Here is a 14,406-nt window from a genome sequence, read left to right on the forward strand (position 1 = left end):
AATCTAATGAAGAAAATTTGGAATAAGAAAACAGTATAAGAGTACAGTTTGCTAACTTACCAAAGATCAGAAAATCTGAAAAGGGAATAGCAAAGGCCATAAAAAAACCAACGAGGAATTAAAAATAGATTACTGGAGGAACAGCCTCTTTCCTGACAGACACAGTCTTCAGAGTCTTCCACTGTCTGGTTTTACACTAAAATGCCTTAAAACCTCTGACTTTTCCATCTTTTCAAGTTTGGATTTGTCATCAGGTGCTAGCAGATTACACGGACCACAAGTCTCCTGAACAGCCTCTTTTGGTTTATCTACATTAATTGATCCTGCTGTCAGCCAGAGGGAGAGGCATCAGCAATAGGATAATACATAAAGCTAAGTGCTTGCCAAGAAGTGTAGAATAATATTCTGATTTTTATAGCACCTTCTCCCTAAAGCCCTCAAGGCACTTTACAAGGAAGATTGAATTAAGTTTGTCAGCACTGTGTATGGGAAGTAAATATTTCTTTTCTATGGTGGAGAAGGGAAACTGAGGCATTAATATTAAGTCCCCAGCAAAGGATTTAGCTGCATGCTTTCCAGCCCCTTAAACTTCTCACATGATTTAATTAAGCACATACTCAAGTGTTTTGCTGGAATAGTGCCTATGGAAAATGCTACAACCACACTGCCAATTCAGGCTGCAGCTGAGAAAACACAGTGGGTTCCCCATCACTCATTCTGCAACAAGAACCTTTTTTTTTAATGTGCTGTTTTTCCTAAAATTAAGATCACATCTTAGAGTCCCACCTACATGGTGTGCTGCTGCCTGAGTCCTGGGACATGGCATCTTAGGGGACTGTTGTGTCTCAAACTACACTTTGGAATCTCTTCAGTGCTGCTTTTCCCAGGTCTGCCTTACCTCTGCTCAGACAGAGGTGCCTTTCCATCTCCAGCTGGGCTCTTGAAGGGACAAACCAGAACTTAGGTTCTCCTCAGGGCTGGTGCTACTCTGGAGGGGCTGTGGCATCTCTTTGGGATCAACATACACACAGTACCCAGTCACACAAAGCTTCTGGGGTGAAATCCTTAAAAACTGGCACCAAACCTACATCCAAGTACCAGATATGCTCTATCTGTCCTCCCTTCCCTAAAAGGTCTAATGGCTAATTGCAGGAGACTGGTGGGATTCTGGAGATGCAGTTTACAGCTGTGTACTCATTTCAGGTGCTGTCACTCTTTCTCCCTCATCATGCCAATGACCACACTAAGAGCCAAAAAAAGTGAACTTGTTTCTGTCCCTTATTGCATATGATTTCCTGTAATTTAGTGTTTGCCAAGCGAGCCACAATGTAAAAAAACCCAGTGAAACATAAGAAAGGAGCAATCTAAAGCACTTCTAAGGTCAAGTGCTTTGGAAATGCAGGACTATATAACTCTTCAGGGATTTAAAATCTGGTTTTAATTCTTATCCTCATACTGATGACCCTACATAAGCGAGCCTGACATCAAAACAACTCATTAAAATTAATACATAGATAATACATCTTTACTAACATTGTACACTCTAATTAAAGAGATAAGGAACATATAATTTCTGTTAGAGGTGAATGAGCTAATTATTCTAGGTAGGCCTCCTTCAAAAGTGAGTGACACTGAAAAAGCTGCCAACACCCAGTTGATGCAAAGCCCACTAAAATTAGTTGAAAGACTGATGGGTCATAGTCAGCCTTGCTCTGGCCACTAATTTCTTCTTTCAGAGGTTCATGGAAACCTCCATCAACCTGAGAAAATTATTATTAAACCCCAATGTTAATGTCATTCAATAAACTCTCAAATATCACTGCACTGATTTACAATCAGAAAGAATTCCATTTGATAGAATTTGGCATGTCTTATGTGCCTTCTGGTTATGAAGATTTTAGACTTGTGATAAAACTGGAAGCAGGAGTTACATAAATCTGAAGGCAAGTTTTGAGCAAACAAAAAGGATTTCAATGGAGGACAGGTTTGGGAACAGATCAGGGGCTGGGGTCAGCCCAGCACCTCATGGGCTTGCTCTTTTAAACCCGTATTAATATAATATTACCTGCACGTCTTCACCTGCACTTTCCTGTTCAAAATGAATGTGCAAAATTTCCTTGCACCTTTGTAAAGTACAGGGGCAAGGAGTTCACAGAAGGCAAAACCAATGGCTTTTCCTTCTTCTGTAAAGGAACACTTTCAGCCACATTGTTCCTTGGGGCTTTCATTCAGAGTGTTTTCTGAGTGGATTTCTTATCTTGTTTACTAACTTTGGGACTCCAGTGATCCAAACAAGCTGTGTAGTGAAGAAGTGACTCCTACTAATAATTCCACACTGCCTCCCCACAGCATGTAATACTCCAAGGACAAGGAGACAGATGACTAGAAACCACTTGTATATCAGGGAATGTAAACTTGGCTCTCAGCAGAGGTCCCAAGGGACCCCTCAAGTTGTGATGACCAGAAAATGAGCCAAGGGTTTGGTGTGCTGGTTTTTTATCACAACACTAACCTTCATCCATTCTCTCATGAAATAATCATTTCTACAAAGCTCCTTATGTTTTTATTTTCTCCATCCACCCCTTACCAGGGGTGCCTGGGCCCCAGAGCTCAGCTGTGTTCTGGCAGGTGCCCAGAGCTGCTCCCCAGCCCCTGAAGCCCAGCAGAGCACCCCAGGGTGTCACAGCCAGAGCTGGGAGCTGCCCCTTCCTGGGCTGCTGAGCTCAGCACTGGGAGTGGCTGCAGTTTCCAGCACAAATCATAACAGCTCACTTTCTATTTTCAGTGGCTGCTAAGAATATGGCAAATTTTCTCTTATTCCCACAAATGCAGCAACCACATAGTTTTTCACTACCATAAAGAGTAAAAAAATGTCTAATTCAGGGTTTAAATTAGATCCAGGAAACCTCTGCTGTCTTTTCCTGTCTAAAAGATGTTTTTAAAATGAAAGACAGTTTGAATGTGGCTTTACAGTCCCAAACTGCGGCCCTAGATCTGCCCTTAGAAGTGTCAAATTTCATGGAGGGAAATTAAAGAGGAATTACTGAAGTCATTTATGTTTTAGTAATGTACCTAACTGGAGCCAGGATTTGTCCAGATGGGTGGAAATGAAAGGGTTGCAGTGAGCAGAAGGCTCCCTGTGGGCAGAGCTGTGCCCCTGCCCAAGGGAAGAGCTGGGAGAGCCAACAACCCCAACAGCAGAGCCCTGGTTGTGTCCTGTCTGGTCCATCTGGGTGGGAGACATCCATGGGCATCAAGTCAGTTCTGCAAGCTCCCTGATGCTACATCATTTTCCTTCTCATATTTAATTTCTTTTTGATGGTGGTGTATGAACATTTTTCTCTGATGAATGTAGAAGGTGGTCAGTGGGCTGGGGAAGCTTCAGGACTTCACTCTCCCATTACATTGGTAAACTTTCACAGTTCACTTGCAAAAAACCTGCTTTGCTGGAATAGATGATGCCTCACCCCAGTTCAGACAACTGTGGACTTCTGCAAACTTACACCTGCCCATCCTGAGCCTGAAATACCACTGCAGTCTGTTCTGCCTGCTTTTGTGTTCCTGCAAATGGTTTTATATTTTGCCAGTGCAGTAAATCAGAAACCCTTCCCATTGTGCATGTTCATCCAAACTGGTGCTCACCTGACAGCAGGTCCTGTTCTCATCCTTAGACCTTTGCAAACTAATGATTTGCTTGGAACATTTTCCCATTATTCTCTCTTAGATATTTTAATTACTTTATTTGATGCTAAATCTGTTTTACAAGTGATTGGGAAAGAAGAAGTAAACAACAGTATCCAAAATCCATATTAAAATTGCAAGTATCTGAAGCATTTGCACACAACTGAAGGTTTTCAGAGCCTGCATAGCAGCATGTGCTTGTTCCTACATGGAATTTCCCTAATTCCTCAATCAATTACCTGGAAAAAGCGGCCATTTTAATCAAAACCCTAAGGGTAGATGAAATCATGAGAAAACAGGAGCTTTATTGCAATGGATATTGACTGTAACTCATTAAGATGTTAAAGTATTGACATCCCGTTTGATGAGAAAAATGTCTGATAGCGAGTGTACATAACTGTGTTACAGAGAATGCCAGCATCAACACATCATAATGAGTAACTAATGATGTCTGTGGCCTAACGAGGTGATTAAAGCAGTATCCTTTGATCTATGTCACTGACTTGATTTAATGCCAGGCTGAGATTGAATCTCCGTGCACCACTGGGGAGATTCAAGTAATTTGAGTAATTCACTCTCCTGGTCCCTGCATCACCAGGGATGTTTGTGATGAACACAGTCACTTCTATAGCTGAGTCACCCTGCCAGGGAAGAGCCACTGCTCCCTGCCTGCTGGCAGCCCCTTGCAGGAGCCTCACAGCTGCAGAGCAGGGGTCTCACACAGCCTCCTGCCTTGGCCATGCATCTTCCTTTTGCCTCACAGTGCTCTCACACCACTGGCAGGTTTTGGAAGCATCCTCCACCAAGCAGAGCTTGAGTAAGATGCTTTGCCACCTTCCATCCAAGCACAGCATGCTGAAACACAGGGCTTTGTGCCAGGCACATGCAAAGCATCCTATTCAAAGCACTGTGCTTGTCCAGCAGGACAAAAGCTCAGGTACCTGTTCTTTGGGACAGAAAACAGAATGCCAAGAGTAACACCAGAGGCATAAAACCTTTGATCAGGTTCACAAAGTGGTGTAGCCTGGCTGCCACTTTCCTAGCAGTGAAAAACCTTCTCACCCTTACCAGCAGAAGGGATTGTTAACCCTCTCACGCCAGCAGCTCTTCCAAGCAGCCCCTCCTACCTGTGTAGACAGACTTTGGCTGAGCAGTGCTGCCCTGGGGAGAGAGCTGATATGTCTGGGATTATATTTTCTTCATGGAGCTACCAAAATAAAAGCATGGCCACCCTCAGTCAAGCCAAGGGTACATTTCTGCCATACAAGATGCAAATGGCATGTGGGGTTGGTAGTCCTTGGTACTCTCTCCACTGCCAACCACTTCCAGCTGATATTCTGAGCAGTGTGTGGTTTATGTATTAGCAGCCACTGTGGATTCATCTACACTAGCTGCTTATACTTTGCATTGCAGTACTTCTTCTAATTAAGCCAATAACAGGGATTAATTTTCCCTCCCAATCATCTTTAACCTTAAGTGATAATTAGCACTGAAAGCATAACTGAGACTCAAATTCTGGGCACCTCCCTTGGGCAGGAAATTATTTTGCTTGATGAATAGACCATTTTTTACAAAGGGCCTTTTCCTGTACATAAATAACTGTGCTGGCTCCTAGATTCATGGGTGTGACACTGCCATCTCCATCCAAACAGGGATTGTTACCAGGGAGAATAATGCCCCCCCTTCCTTGGCACAGGGGCTGGGCACTGTGCATCCTCCTCTCCCCAGCAGTGCCCTACAAGGAATAAAATTGCTCAGGACTTGTCCAGGTCGTGTCCCAGTCTTCAGGCAGCCCCAGCACAGCCACCCTCCCTGTCTCTGCCACAGAGACAGGCCCAGCTGCAGCCCAGCAGCAGCACATCCCTCCTGCTCTGTCCCCTGCCTCATTACCCACCTCCCCTCCACAGCCCTGCTGGAGGCTTTTAGCATTTATTGGTAATTTATAACATTGACAGCAGCACTGCCCCATCACACACAGGGCACCTGAGCCATGACCCATCTCTTCCTCTCCCCACACATAAACACAAATCCCTAAAGAGCTCAAACCTGAACACAAAGCAGCCCATATTTCCCCCCAAATATACCAGATCTCCCCCCCTTACCAGGCACAGCTTCTCTGGCTGGGCAGCAGGGTCTAGCTCAGCCAGCCTTTATTGCCTTTCTGGCCACATGTTATAACCAGGCTGCAGCACTGCATCCCTCTGCTGCCCGTGCTGCCACCAAGGGTGGGTGAAGGCACCAGCTGCTGCTGCTGTCTTTGTCCCTGAAAGGGTCTAGGGGCAACTGAGGCAAGAGCAACTCTTCTCCCTGTCCTGGGGAGATGGTTTGCACTGTTCTGCTCACCTTACATCTTGCCTGTGCTCAGAAAATAAAGTTTGTGAAGCTCATTTTGGTGTTTGGGTTGTGGGCTCCTGTGAAAAGCCCAGCTCGCTCCCCTGAGCATGCTGGCATAAGTGGTGCACACTCCAGAGTTAAACACAACTCCAAAATAAAGTTCTGGTTTGCTGAAGTAACTGGGAAGCTGTGCAGGCTCCCGGGCACCCCAGCTGCCCCTGCCTGTGACTGGCCTGTCCCTACAGCATGGTCTGGGTGACCAAGGGTACCCAGGAATATGGGGCAGTGAGCCACTGTGTGGGATGAGTGCAGCCCAGGGACACCTCCTGTGCAGGGATTAGTGGCCAAAAAGACTCATGTGAGAGGGAAACAAGGGCTGGGAGGTGTGGATAGAGGTCCCAGCAAGGGGCTCTGCTGTGGCTGTGACAGGCTCTGCCCATGTGCTCCTCATTGCTGTCCCCTGAGCCGTGGGATGAGAACATGGGAACAATCCCCCCGTCTGCCTGGTGTGCTTCAACCCTTGTGGCATCTCTGGATTTTTTTTTTTTAAGAAAAAGCATTTTGCTGTGTCCCTTTCTCTGTCAGGTGAGGGTGAACACAGCTGGAGCCCTCACCTTGCACCTGGGCAGCCCCATCCCATGGAGATCCTGATCAGCACTGGGTTATCCCAGGCCTGGCTGCTGTGGTGCTGCAGGTGAACAAATCCCAGAGGCACTCCTGCTGGAGGATATTTCTGCCTTTCTATATCCCCTTTGCCTTTGTGCTTGTCCTGGACAGGGGTTCTTGGTGATGCTTTGGTTTCTGACATGGTCTTGAGATACCAAGCCTGGGGGGAGGCCTCTGAAGGGATACGCTCAGTGCCTCTCAGCTTAGCAGTAAAAAGAAATTGCACATCAGGGCACAGGCTGCAGGCGCTTCCAGAGATAAAATATTGTCAGCAGAGTCCAGGCCATCCATCAGAATAAATGTAGCTGATGCCATGATTTATGGGACAACGATGAAGGTTTAATCCTCCTCTCAGCAGTGCAACCTGATTTGCCACAAAACCCTGTTAAATTTTGTGGCACACGCTTCATCACTTCATTAGGAGATAGAGAGAAAATGGTTCAATGCATTCCTGAATCTTTTATGGCTGGGACTCTCCTCCCACCACTCCCGAGTGATGGGTAATCTTTCTGATCAGATCCCCAGGAAAAGACCCCGTGGGATTACAGAGAGCGAAGGCATTAACAACAGTGACAGGAAAGGAATACAATATCCCTTTAAACAATTAAATATTGATCCTGCAGGCCTGGGGTGGACTCCATCACACAAAAGGAAACACCTCTGTGAATTAGTTTGGTGACATCCATACCCTTAGATGATATAAAGGAAACCAAGATTATTTGCTTCGCTTATTTTCTTAATGTTTTTTTCCCTCAATTAGAGAAATGCATTTGGTATGAACCACACTCACCTCCCAGATACTTGGCACTCATCTTTCCAGAGCCGACTATGATGGGATGGGATGGGATGGGATGGGATGGGATGGGATGGGATGGGATGGGATGGGATGGGATGGGATGGGATGGGATGGGATGGGGAATGCTTGCTGGGGGCAGGGGCTGCACAGTTGTGTGGATGGAGGGCACAGTGCTGGGAAGCCTTGGATGCCCTTTGGTGTGCCCTCCCCTCTCCCCCCATCCCCTGGATGTCCCTCCCAGGCCCCAAGCTGCCCCTCCCAAGGGGCTGCCCGTGGGGCTGACCTGCTCCCCTTGGCTCAGACCAGTGCCTTGTAACTGCACACGGAGAAACAAAAGAAGGCAAGAAATATCTAAATTTAAAGTGCTGGAAAATCCAACCTTTTATTTACTACATTTTTGTGACTACATAAACGCTGAAACATTGTAACGCTGAAACATTGTAACACTGAAAAGCATGATGACATCATCACTTGCTTTTTTTCTTTTTTTTTTAACTTTTTCTCTTTTTTTCTTTTTTTCTTTTTTTTTTTAAATTTTTTTGCTTAGCAAACACAGCAGATGATATTGCACGGCATAAAGTGAGAACAGTAGCAAAGCTTAAAAAAAGTAACTTAAAGAAACCTTAACGCAGTACAGGAGATACTCATACCCAACCCAGGGCAATGCCTAGCGCACTGCACTTGTCATCGCTACACACAAAAATACAGAAGAAGCGCTTGACTAAGAGAGAGAGTGAGGAAATATCAGCAATCAACCGTAATTAGGTACAATAATCATTTAGTCTGAAATGCAGATGCAACGCATAAACTACTGCTGCTTCCTAATGGGCGAACTAAAGATGGCAGCAAAGGGCTTTAGCAAAATCTTCGCTTCGTATTCGTTATTTTTCTTTGGCTTTTTTTTTTTTTTTTTTTTTTTTTTTTTTTTTTTTTTTTTTCCTTTCTTTTTTTCTTTTTTAATTTTTTTTTTTTTTTTTTTGGTTTTGTTCCGTTGCTCTGGAAGAACTCCCGCTTGCTCTGGGAAGGTTTCCTAGCCCTGCGGAGCTGGGAGCTGTGATTGTCTGTGGCGGGGCTGCTCGCAGCTCCCCGGGCAAGGCTCAGACAAGGCGGCACCGAGCGCTCCCCGCGCCTCGGGCTGCAGAACGAGCGCGGCCCCACGGTGAGGATGCAGGAAGTGCAGGAAATGCAGAACATTCCGTGAAAAACCGAACTAGCGGAACGGGACAGGCAGGCGCGGCTCCCTGAGCACGGTTTGTCCAGTGCTCCATGGCTCGTCACAGACTCACACTTGGCCTCCCCCTACATGTGTAGCTCACTGCACAGCATTAGCCCCGGTATTAAAAGCAGACGCTGAGCCAATGCCCACCAACAGATCATTTAATGATCCTTCCTTTCAGAGGGTCTTTATTGCCCCATTTCGATACTCAAAGTATAAAAATGTACCTAGAAAGTGTAATTTCTGACCAAAAGCTCAGACCCTGCCCTTGTCCTTCCCTCCCTCAACCCCTTCACTATCCCCTCAAGGAAAACGAGGTACACCTGGGGCTCAGCTACTGCACAGGAAATATTTACAGCCACCACAAACCGCGTCAGGACTCAACATTTCGTTGAACCAGAACCTACTCTTTACGCCAAATAAAACACAAGTGAGTGGCATCCTATTCTCTGTGCCATGATGCCATCATCAGCTTTGCAGAAGTATCATTGTCATTACCCTTCCTTATTTATTTTTTTTTGCTTTCCAACTCCGAGTGCCTTGTCCTCCCTGGAGCTGCGGGGACGCGGCACAGCCGGGGCAGCTCGGCGCTGCTGCGGCCCCGAGCCCGGCCGTGCCCCAAGGATGCCATCCCTGCCTGCTGGTGGCCTGCTGGTGGCCCGGGGGTGGCCCCAAGCTCTCTGCTGTCCCACCACAAAAGCCTTTCCTCGAGCAAGGTTTCCAGATTCAAGTCCGCTTTTCTCCCAAGGCCCGCGCCCGCTACTCGCTTGCGCTACCCGTGCGAATGGCGAAGGAAAATAAAAACTCAGCAAAATCTCTCACAAATGCCAGTGCTTTTAAACATTAAACGACTTTTAAATTCTTTGGATGTGCGGGTCTCACCCACAAAAGCAATCTTTCTAGAAAAAGACAAATAAATTAAAGGAAAAACACACTAATAATGCCTTTCTGCTTTCTAAGTGACAAAAGTACTACCTTGAAACACTCATTTTGGCATGTACAAGTTGGGGGGAAGGGAGGCCTGGGGGGTAACCTGGCAGTGTTTGTAACACGGGTGGAAGTGCATGCCAAGACAAGGCTGAAGATACACCCTGCAGTCAAGAGAAGCACTCTCCTTCAGTTCATCTCAGCATCAAGAATGAAAAGATTGTAACATAAAGCTTTGGCCATTTTTGAATCTACTATATACAATTTTTTTTTTTTTTTAAAACTACATAGTCATAAATTAAAGCAGTGATTAAATAAGCGTATACAAAATGTAATTAAATTAAAAGTCACAGCACATTATAGAGAAAAAATAGGAACCATTTATCACAGCAGAGAATATTTTTCTTTTTACCCTGTGAAAAGAACATCGACTAGCAAACACAAAGCATCCTAGCTGAAACAAAAGTAATCGAAGCCACATTTCCCTTTCTTGCATTCATTGCAAACAGCAATCTTTACCCACTTTGAAACATTCCCAGGAACAAGATCTTCCTTGAGTATAACAGAGAAGTTCTGCCAAAAAACAGGAGAAAAAGAAGAAACCCAAACCCAAACCAAACAATATAAAAGGAATATACAAACAAAACAACCCCTACAAAATAAATAAGAATTATAAAGCTTTTTTTTAAGTAACCTTAACAATTATCAAACTAGTAAGTTCTGCCTTATCACATAGACTCTCTATACAACATAACCCTAAAGATTTATTACTATGAGGTATTTGGAGGAATTGGTAAAAGCGATGCACGGCCTGTCTGGGCTGAGGGACTCAAGCTGCTTTGGGGGAAAGAAGAGGGAACCTTTGGTTTGTCAGCAAGAAAGTGGAAAAAAACATTTTCCTTTGGTATCAAAGAAAGTTTCATTGCATGGTTGCACGGCAAAAAGCACCACGGTGAAGAATTATTCCTTTTTTTCATTAGTGGCCTTTCTAACAGGCTGAGGTATTCAAAGAGTATAAGGTGAGAGATAAAGAGGTCAACAGCGGTTTAACACTTTGGTTCAAGCAAGGCACTCGTCCTATGAGTTTACAAAGTTTGCAACATGTTTGCCAAGAGCTTTATTATTATTATTATTATTATTATTTTTATCCTTATCATCGTCAGTAGTAGCAGTTGTAGCAAGAGATGTATTTGTAAGGTTATTAGCATTACCACTAAGAATGAAGACAAGGTTACACACTGAGTGAAGGTGAGGAAGGGGGTCAGGGGATGGGGGCAAGAAGGAGGATGAGTTCCCTTTCCAGACCAAGGCCGTGCATGAAAAATCTTTGGTATTCTTTGGTATCATCAATGTGATTAAAATCACCAATGGAAATCGAGTGAGGTAGCGTCTTTGGTTCACACTATAAATAGTAGATCTTTACACACTTTTTTTTTCTTTTTTTTTTCTTTTTTTTTTTTTTTTTAACACGTGGAAGTAGCTATTCCTTACCTTTTGCTTCTTTGTCTTTAGCAAATAGTTACCAAATGTATTGTAAAGCTAACCACACCACAATAATAAACCAGGAGGCTAAGCAAAGTCTCAAAATTAGCCCCTGGGCCTTTGAATGCACCCAAACGCAGTGAGATAGAAAAGGGTAAGTGCTTTCTCTTTGTTTGCTAAATGCATAGTTTTCATCCCTATGTACAAAGGAGGAGGAAGAGGAGGAGGATAGGAGGAAGAGTAGTAGAAAGAAGGAACGCTTCTTGGGGTAAAAATGTCTTGTTTACAACTCAGGTGTCCTAAGACTCTTTGGTATAAGCTCAGCAGTGTTTCCGAGCCCTCCGGGCAGCAGCAGCCCCCGGGGCAGTGCCCACCTGCACCGCAGCTTTTCCTGCAATGCCAGGAGGGGAGCGGCGCCAGGGCAGCCCCGGGGCTGCTCTCGGCCAGCCCAGCCCGGCTCGGGGCTGCTCTCCGCTGGGGATTTGCTCCTGCAGTGGGTGTGCAGCAGCACCTTCCCAAGCAGCAGAGCCGTGGCTGGCTGGCTCTGGTGGGGTTTGCTTTACCTGAGTAAGGAGAGGAGGCTGCGGCCCTGGAAAGCCACAGGGCTAACGGAGCTGTGGGGCAGTCTGAAGGAGGAGATCTTTTTTTTGTTTGTTTGTTTTGCTCTTTTTTTTCCTAGAAATCGAATGATGCCATTTACAATGGGGATGGATGTGGACAGCTCACCTCTCGGCCAGCCTCCCCCTGTGGTCACTGCAGTCATGTTTGGATGCAGCCTGCTGGCTGGGTGCATGTTCCTAATGCCCTCTTGCCCTTGGAGTCACCTTTGACTGAAGCCCCATCTCCTGATGCTCCCAAACTGTTTTGGGTTCTGCTCCCTCTCCTAATCCTTCCTGGCAGAGTTTTAGATCCTCTTGTCGAATTTGAAACCAATTTTCATTTTGTCAGGAATGAAATGAACTGAAAGACTAACACGAACAGACAGAGACAGGTTTCCTGGCTAATGTTAAATGCAGCATTAGAAAAACTCCCCTTCAAGGATGCCCTGGTGGGAAATGGCACCAGTCAGAGCAAGGGAGCACCAGGTAAGCTGTCCATGCTTCAGTCAGCGTGGCTGGGCAGTCTGCTCAGAGGTAACACAGCTTTCCAGGTAGACTGAGCAGTTCCAGAGTTATTTGCTTCATGTTTTGAAGGAAATTAAAGACAAGTGTGTTCTTTGCCTATTCAGAGTATGAGGCGCATATTGCTTATGGGAAGAGTGGTTTGTTCCTAATGGCTTAGAGAAAACCAAAAGGTTTATAATCTACTTAAACAGACATGTAAAAAACTCAAAACACTTAAAATCTATAGCTTGTGCATCAGTTTTAGTGTGTGTGGACGTGTGTGTGCACATGTATACAGACATGCATACACCCCATAAAAATGTGTGTGCATGTACATATACACAGTCCTATTTAGGGGCTTGCACGTGTGTGTATCAGAGATCCTGAAATTGCATATTGGGTGCAAATTTAATGCTGGTATGAAAGTTCTCTTTGGTTTCAGCAAGTAGTCTATAAAGACAATACAATGGAAATACTAAAAATGCGGCAATGTACTTTGAATTTCCCTGCATTTTAAAATTCTCAAGTTTTAAATAAATAAGGCTTTATTCTCTAAACTATAGGTACGTTACAAAGCAGTGTTTTGCTGGAAAAAAATAAACCCTTAGTTATCACTGTCTGTTATTAACCTTACACTAATGAGACTGCATTCATAAGGTAATTTATGTGTGAGCTTATCAATGTTTCCATGTCAATTATGTCTCTGTGGGGATGGGACACTTCAAAAGAAAGCTTGCTAAAATTTAAGGTAAGCTAGATTCAAAAAATGTCCAGATTAGATTTCTTTTTCATAGATAATTGCCTTGTCAGCCTTAAAGTGGGTTTAACATACTGAAATACAGAGAAATATTCAGTGCCAAAAATATTGGGTTTATTTCACTTTATTTTAATAAAGAGATATTTCACCTGTATTCTAAACACTGGGTGGAAATAAACTGTATACCCTGAACCTTGAGTAGACCCTGTCCTCTTGGGAAATAACTGGTGCTACAAAAGTTGCTCTATTTTGGTGTCACTGGTATTTTGAGTGGGCTTCATCCCCCAAACCAGTACCTGCTACTGTTTATAGTGCTTGGATTCTAGTTTACCTTGAATTTTCCTCTATCTTTTTTGTTTTCCCTTAAAAACAAAAAGGTTGGAAGTAAGATTATCTATTTCTAGACTTGCATTGGGCCTATACCTGCATATTTGGTTATTTTGGAATTTAATACACCTAGCATAATTACTACAGTAATTTGAAATACCAGTTAGAAACCTAACAGGCACATGTACGTTCTTTAAAGTCTATTTTCTCCTTACATTAAAATTTAATATGCAGATGTTGCACGCTTTTCTCTTTCATTTTATCAGAGTAGGAATGGGATGATTTCTCTCCTATGGGTCTGTTAGCAACAAAGCGCTTAAAGCTTTTCAGCTACAAACTTGAAACTATTTCATGCATTTTCCTGACTAATAGACGAGCAAGAAAGAATGCGTGGGACAAAAGCTCAGCCTGCTACACACAGATACAAAGCCACAAAACATCGGGCTGTACCTCGGGGTCGTGGGGATGCTGCTCTTGACTCCGAGGGATCACAGCTCCTCCCAAAACATTCACTGATGTCCCAGCAGAAGGACCGCGAGCCTCCAGAGCTGCTGCTGTCCCCTGGCCTGGTGAATCACAGCAGCGGAGCAGCTCGCTGCGGTCAGCGAGCATCCACCGGAGCGGAGCCCTGGGCTGGGCGTGCGGAGCCTCAGCTCCGCTGCGGCAGGACCGGGGCACAGCTGGGACACCGGCAGCGCGGGGACGGTGCCACAGCGTCACACAGTGCCACACCTGGAGTGTCACACAGTGCCACACACACAGTGTCACACCGTGTCGCACAGTGCCACACACAGAGTGTCACACCGCGCCACACCCGGAGTGTCACACACAGTGTCACACAGTGCCACACACAGAGTGTCACACCGTGTCACACCGTGTCACACAGTGCCACACACAGAGTGTCACACCGTGTCACACAGTGCCACACACAGAGTGTCACACCGCGCCACACCCGGAGTGTCACACACAGTGTCACACAGTGCCACACACAGAGTGTCACACAGTGCCACGCCCGGAGTGTCACACACACAGTGTCACACCGAGAGTGTCACACACAGAGTGTCACACAGTGCCACACACAGAGTGTCACACAGTGCCACACCCGGAGTGTCACACA

The sequence above is a fragment of the Erithacus rubecula genome (assembly GCF_903797595.1).
Source record: "Erithacus rubecula genome assembly, chromosome: 14".
In the NCBI taxonomy this organism is placed as follows: domain Eukaryota; kingdom Metazoa; phylum Chordata; class Aves; order Passeriformes; family Muscicapidae; genus Erithacus; species Erithacus rubecula.